Source organism: Monodon monoceros, unplaced genomic scaffold (assembly GCF_005190385.1).
Source record: "Monodon monoceros isolate NGI ecotype Baffin Bay Population unplaced genomic scaffold, NGI_Narwhal_1 Super_Scaffold_8, whole genome shotgun sequence".
In the NCBI taxonomy this organism is placed as follows: Eukaryota; Metazoa; Chordata; class Mammalia; order Artiodactyla; family Monodontidae; genus Monodon; species Monodon monoceros.
The window spans coordinates 273229-279228 of record NW_021703785.1 but is presented as its reverse complement, the minus strand read 5'-3'; the positions used below and the strand labels follow the sequence as shown (position 1 = coordinate 279228).

At 57.2% G+C, this 6000-nt stretch overlaps 1 protein-coding gene across 1 annotated transcript in view; it reads right to left on the bottom strand.

Annotated features, from left to right (window-relative positions):
- RASA3 (RAS p21 protein activator 3) overlaps positions 1-6000 on the bottom strand; it is an 89272-nt gene that overhangs the window by 42346 nt on the left and 40926 nt on the right. The window lies entirely within an intron of this gene.

Below are 6000 nucleotides of genomic sequence, written 5' to 3'. Positions count from 1 at the left end.
GGGGGGGGCCAGCTTCCAAGCGCCTGCCTCAGGCATGCACCTGTGACCTCACGTGGGGTACATGAAATTGGGAGCTGGTGGTCCCGGCGGGCCGAGGGAGGCGGGGCGGGGGGGCAGAGGGAGGCGATGGCAGGTGACAGATATGGAAGGACCTGTACGCAGGAGCTGCATCAGAGCCTCCCCTCGGGAGGGGGACGAGCCCACCTGTGGTGCTGCCGTCAGAAGCACCTAACAGGTTTCGCTTGTTTTACTGACCAGCTCAGGTCCAGAGCAGGAAGAGGGACCGTGCTGGCCTGAGGTCCAGGCATGCAGAGAAGGCAGCTGCTCTGCCCCCGCCATGTCCTGGGGGCCAGAGCCCCAAAGGCACGTCCCCCAGGAGTCAGAGCTGCGGCCGAGGCCTCGCGAGAAGGCGCACGCGTACAGCAGGTGTTTCCAGGGCTGCCCCCGAGACGGCCACACACGCGAGTCCTGACTCCAGTGTCCCTGCCCACGGCCTGGCCCCCATCCCGGCTTTATCTCGGGGGATTGTCCCCACTCTCGGCTGCAAATCAGGATCACCTGGAGAGGTTTCTAGAAAACACACTGCCCAGGCCCCACTCAGAGGACCCTCTTCATGGGTGGGTCACAGGGTAGCACCTTCAGTCCCACACCTGCCACCTCCTGACACAGAGCCGTGACGCCAGCCGGTTACACATGGGGGACACAAATCTCACCCCCAGCCCCCAGAGGCACAGGAGCCCCGGGACAGGGCGGTCCTGCATCCAGAAGGCACTCCCCCAGGTGAGGACGTGCAGAAACTGAGCTGCTCGTAGGAATGTAAAACGGGGCCATCACTCTTCCAAAACGGTAAACCCGGAGTAACCATTATAGCCCAACAGCCCACCCCCAGGGGTATGTCCGGAAGCAATGAAAACACATCCACACAAAAACTGGTACGTGCAAGGTTACAGCAGAAACAACCCAAGCGTCCATCAACAGAGGACGGACACACCGAACGGAGCCCCTGACCCACTGGCGCCTTCAGCTCTGACGCTGAGGCTCAACGAGAGAAGCCAACACAACTGGCCACACAGGGTGCCGTTCCCTGTTCATGAAATGACCAGAACTGGCTCATCTGTGGAGACAAAGTGGATTCCTGGTGGCCAGGGGCTGGGGAGCAGGGGAAGGGAATGGCTCTCTCTTTAGGGAGATGAAAATGTTCTAACATTGACTGTGGTGATGGCTACACAACTCTGAATATAATAAAGACCACAGAACTGTACATCTTAAATGGGTAAATTATATGCTATGTGAATTATATCTCAGCGAAGCTATTTTTCAAAAACCAAAAATTTACAAAATACATAAAGATGTCAGCACGTGAGTAACAGAATTAACATCCTAGGGTATAACATGCTTAAGGTTTTTTTCTCTTAAGATATATGGGTATAGAATAAAAATAAAGACACATGTTTTTAAATAAAAGTGGGGCTACATTCTTCAACCTGATACACAGTCGGCTTCTTCCTTTAACATGAGGCCATGGGCCACTTCCCAAGTAAGTAAAGGCCAAACGGCACCTGAGGTCTGAGTGACCACAACCGCAGGACTCACACCTTCCAACACGCAGACAGCAAGTCCTCCCCCACGTCCACCACCGGGAGTGTCCCTAGCCCTGGTGTCCTCAGGACAGTCCCCGAGGTGGCCTGCTTGGTGGGAGGGCGTCCTCCATCCTGGGCTCTGGGACCATGGACCTTCCAGGAAGGTCTCCATCAATGTTTACAAACTCTGCTAAGCTGGTGACCAAAACTACTGCTTTCATTTGAAAAGTTTACATTACTGGTGAGGCTGAGTATCTGTCGTGTGTGTGTGTAAGCACTTTTTGTTTCATTTTGTGCTGAAATGTCTGGCTCATTTTCTGTCAAATGACCATCTTTTCACATTCTTTTCAAGTTCAGGATACTAATCCACTGAGAACTTTTAAATTTATGTTGCAAAGTAAAAGACAAGTACCTGACGCCCAACATACAAGGAATATGTTTGTCGTCCTCGAACAGGGACAGGCAGGCGACCCGGCTGTCCCCACCAGAAGCCCAGGGGGTCCCTGCACAAAGGCCTCCTCAGCCCAATCGTGGCATCTCTCAGGTCGGGGCTGGCATCAGCAGGGCCCACAGGGGCGTGAGGGAGCAGGGCAGACATCCTGGGGGCGGGACAGGCGTGCCCCCTGGTGCCCACACGCGGCCAGGCCACTCCCTTCTTGGTCGACGGGAAAGCCTGCAGTGTTTCTTCAAGGGGGCAGAGTTGGAAGCATATTTCCAAAAGAAAAGGAAGCTGTGGATGGTGGGGAGTGGGGTGAGATCCCCCCACGTGCCTGCAACACAGACTCTCCTTTCTGGGGCACTCAGAGGGGCTGCACAACCCTAGCTCCCCCAGCTGCCACCTTTGCCTGGGCATCTCTGCGCACAGCTCAGCAGCAGCAGAGGCAGGATTCATGCCCTGCACGGTTGCAGGCTTGTCCAGGTAAAGGGAAAATGCCACCCAAAGGACTGGACGGCCTTAACTACCACTATCTGACAAGGGGATTAAAACGTGGCCTCTGGCCTCTGAGGCCGGCCAGAGCGCTTTCCTCGCTAATTACAGGGAGACGTTTAAATGCAGTTTCACAGAATTGGGAAAAGAGAAAAAGCCTCCGACAGGGGAAGCTGTTGGCTTCTGGCTCCGCAAGCCCAGATGTGCAGCCGAGAGGTCCCGGCAGGGCACCCCCCGCAGGACCGCAGAGTCCTTCCCCGGCCCCCCCAGAGCCCGGCTGGTACTGCCCTGCCCCCACCGGGGCCAGACGCGAGGTTCTCCCCGGTTTCGTGCTGTGTGCTGCGTCCTATGTTGCAAACGCCAGCATCCGTTTCCCAGCATCTGGGGGAGGGGAGCGCGGGAGCCATGGGGACAGAGGGGAGCCTCCCCGCAAGCCCCGGGTGCGCCACAGGGCAGCCCTGGCGGAGCCCAGGTGCCCAGAAGCGGGGACCCGGGGCCCACGCCGAGGCCCAGAGAGAGCTGGAAGCCAGGCATGCAGGGCCCGTTCTCCGAAAAGGGTGCCGGCCGGCTCTGAACAGCTCTGCGTTCGGCTAATAAATGTGCAGGTGGTTAAACCGTTCACTAAAACCTGGATTAAAATTCATGAAACCAAATACTGTATTCAGACGTCCACAGAAGAGTCAGGAAGGGAGGGGACCCGTGCAGCCTGCACCCCGCACGGGCTGGTGCTCGCGGGACCCCGGCATGGGAGGGCCCGCACCCCAGGCGCGAACCGCCCATGGCTCCCAGAAGCAGGAGAAACCCTGTCTGGTTTATCCCTCACTTCCTCTAAATGGCGATTTTAAAGCAGCGTGGCCCTCGGCACCCGAGAGCTTGTCTCTGAGGCTTCCGATAAGCTACTGCATCTCACTGGGAGGCCGGGTGCTCAGCTGAAGCCTCCCCCCAAGTCGTGGGTCACGGCCTGAACACAGGGAGGGGCGGCTCCCAGGAGAGAAAGCCGCTCCGTCCACGTGAAGGACGGATGGAGAAACAAGGGCCTGCCCCCCAGCTTCATGCAGATGTGAACGGAGGGATGCAGCTGACCCTCCCGGGGAAGGAGCCTTGGAGGTCAGATCACAGTTTCCTCCAAATGCTGGGGAAGAAGCACCCCGCCTGGACCCCACCTGGGCCAGTCTTGGCCCGCGGGACAAGGCTGGATCACAGGGCACAAGGGCACCCAGGGCGCCCGCCTACAGGGCCAGCAACACGCTCTTCCAGAAGCACAGCCGCATGTCTGTGCCGGAGCCCGGCCCTCATGGGTGACCTGCAGCCCGTTGCCCTGGCCTGAGCAGCCCAGGGTGGACGGCCACGTGGCCTTGGTGGGTTCCTCACTTCTTCCAGACTCAGTTTTCCCATCTGCTCACATGGGGTGCACCCCACACGGGACTCCCACGTGCAGCCCCTCCCCTCCCCCCCCTCCCCCCAGAGAAATCACGTGTCCTCACCAACAACTCACACCCGGACTGTCCTTTTAAGGCCTGGCCACGCTTCTTAAGGTAACTGAAGCCCCCGGACTCCAGAACCTTCAGAAAGGCCCCAAGGGAAGGAGGGTGTCAGGGAGAAGCCTGGGGGCGTGAGGGGGCCGGCAGCCTGAGGAGCTTTTGGGGACCCCAGAGGAACCCATTAACCACAGCATCCCGACACCCAAACTGCCCAGCCCACAGCTCCAAGGGGACTGACTGTCTACTCAGGGAGGGTGGACAGGGCAGGCCCAGGGTCTCTCCCTGCAGGGTGGTCTCTTCCTGCAGGGTCCCAGCCTTACCTGGGCCTGGGCACAGCGGTCAGCTGGGCATCTGGGAAGCCCTGTGAGAAGCCCCACATCCTGAGATTCAGGGGCTCAGTGAGGACTGGAGCCCGATGTCGGGGGGATGCTCCGAGCTGAAAGCCCACCCTGGACCAGAGAGCTCCCCAGGACCGGGGGGAAGGGTCCCCGCCTGGAGCTCCCCAGAACCGAGGGGAAGGGTCCCCGCCCGGAGCTCCCCAGGACCGAGGGGAAGGGTCCCCGCCTGGAGCTCCCCAGGACAGAGGGGAAGGGTCCGCCCGCCTGGAGCTCCCCACGACCGGCGGGTGGAAGGGTCCCCGCCTGGAGCTCCCCAGGACCGGGGTGGTGGAAGGGTACCCGCCTGGAGCTCCCCAGGACCGTTGGGGCGAAGGGTGGTGTGGAACGTCTGGGCCTGAGACCTGCATTTATGTCAAAAAGACTTACTTTTTAAGCTTTAACTTGAGAAATTAGAGAGAAAAGAAACATAAGGAGAGATGATGCTATCTGTACAGTCTCATAATCTCACAGTTGGTGTTTTCTAGTCAACAACTTGGTTTTCATTAAGAACATCTGAGAAAATGACGTCTTTCTTCCCAAACCACAGACTCCCTCTTGTGCTGTCACACCCTAACCCCAAACAACTTCTCCCTCCCGGAGACGAAGACCGCGGAGGCCACCACACAAAGCTCTGTTTTCTGAGCAATTTGCATCTCTCAGAGGAACAGAGAGACCCTCTCAAGTCACTGACCCACAGGCTCCTTCTGATTCCAAACCAGAAGTTCACGCCCACCCGCAGGGGAACAGCCTTTCATTCGGGAAAATTCTTGGCGAGAATGACGGGATTAGAGATTCTGTAATGACACCCAAATCGATAAGCGTGGTGATGAGCTAGCTCCTTCCTCACTGTGCTCTAGAAAGCGGTTATTTTACTAACTTCTAATGTTATGTAAAAAACAAAAACAAACAAAACAAAACCTACCAACAAAAGAACAAAAATACTGCCCATAATCCCACTACCCAGAAAAAATAACCACATTGGCGTTTAAGTCCTCACATGCCAGACCACTTTTAGAGCTATGCCAGTTTTTTAAACAAAAAGGAATCTTACTGTGAACACAACTTTCTAACTTGCCTTTATCGCTTGACAGACACAACCAAACTCTGCGGGAGGCAAGGAGGCACAGTCGCAGGGTCAGGGCCGTCTGGTCCAGAGGCCCACGGGGGGGGGGGGGGGGGGCTTCTGGGCTGGATATGGGCGGGCGTCCAGGCAGGAGGCTCAGCACAGCCTCAACAGAGCTGCCCTGGGGGAAAGTGAGGGTCAGAGTAGGAGCCGCTTCCTGCCTGTCGAGGGGAGAGGCGGGCAATGTCATCCTCAAAATAATCACTTACATGGACAAAAGGAAATGAAAAACTGACACTTCATGGGATACGCCTGCAAACGATTGGGCCAACCCAGCTCCTAAGAGTTCCTTTTTTTAACTGTAGCACGAACGTGCTCCCTTTACTGGATAGGACGGTGGTTTTCTCCACAGGCAGCCTTCAGCTCTGCTTTGCCCTCCCGGGGACCCCAGGATGCCCTCCGCAGATGCACTGTGGCCCCAGGCAGGCAGCTATCCCACCCGGACCCTGACAACACAGTTTCATAGAGCCTTTCCGTTTAAATAAACGGTAAAGAAATGATGACTTGCCAT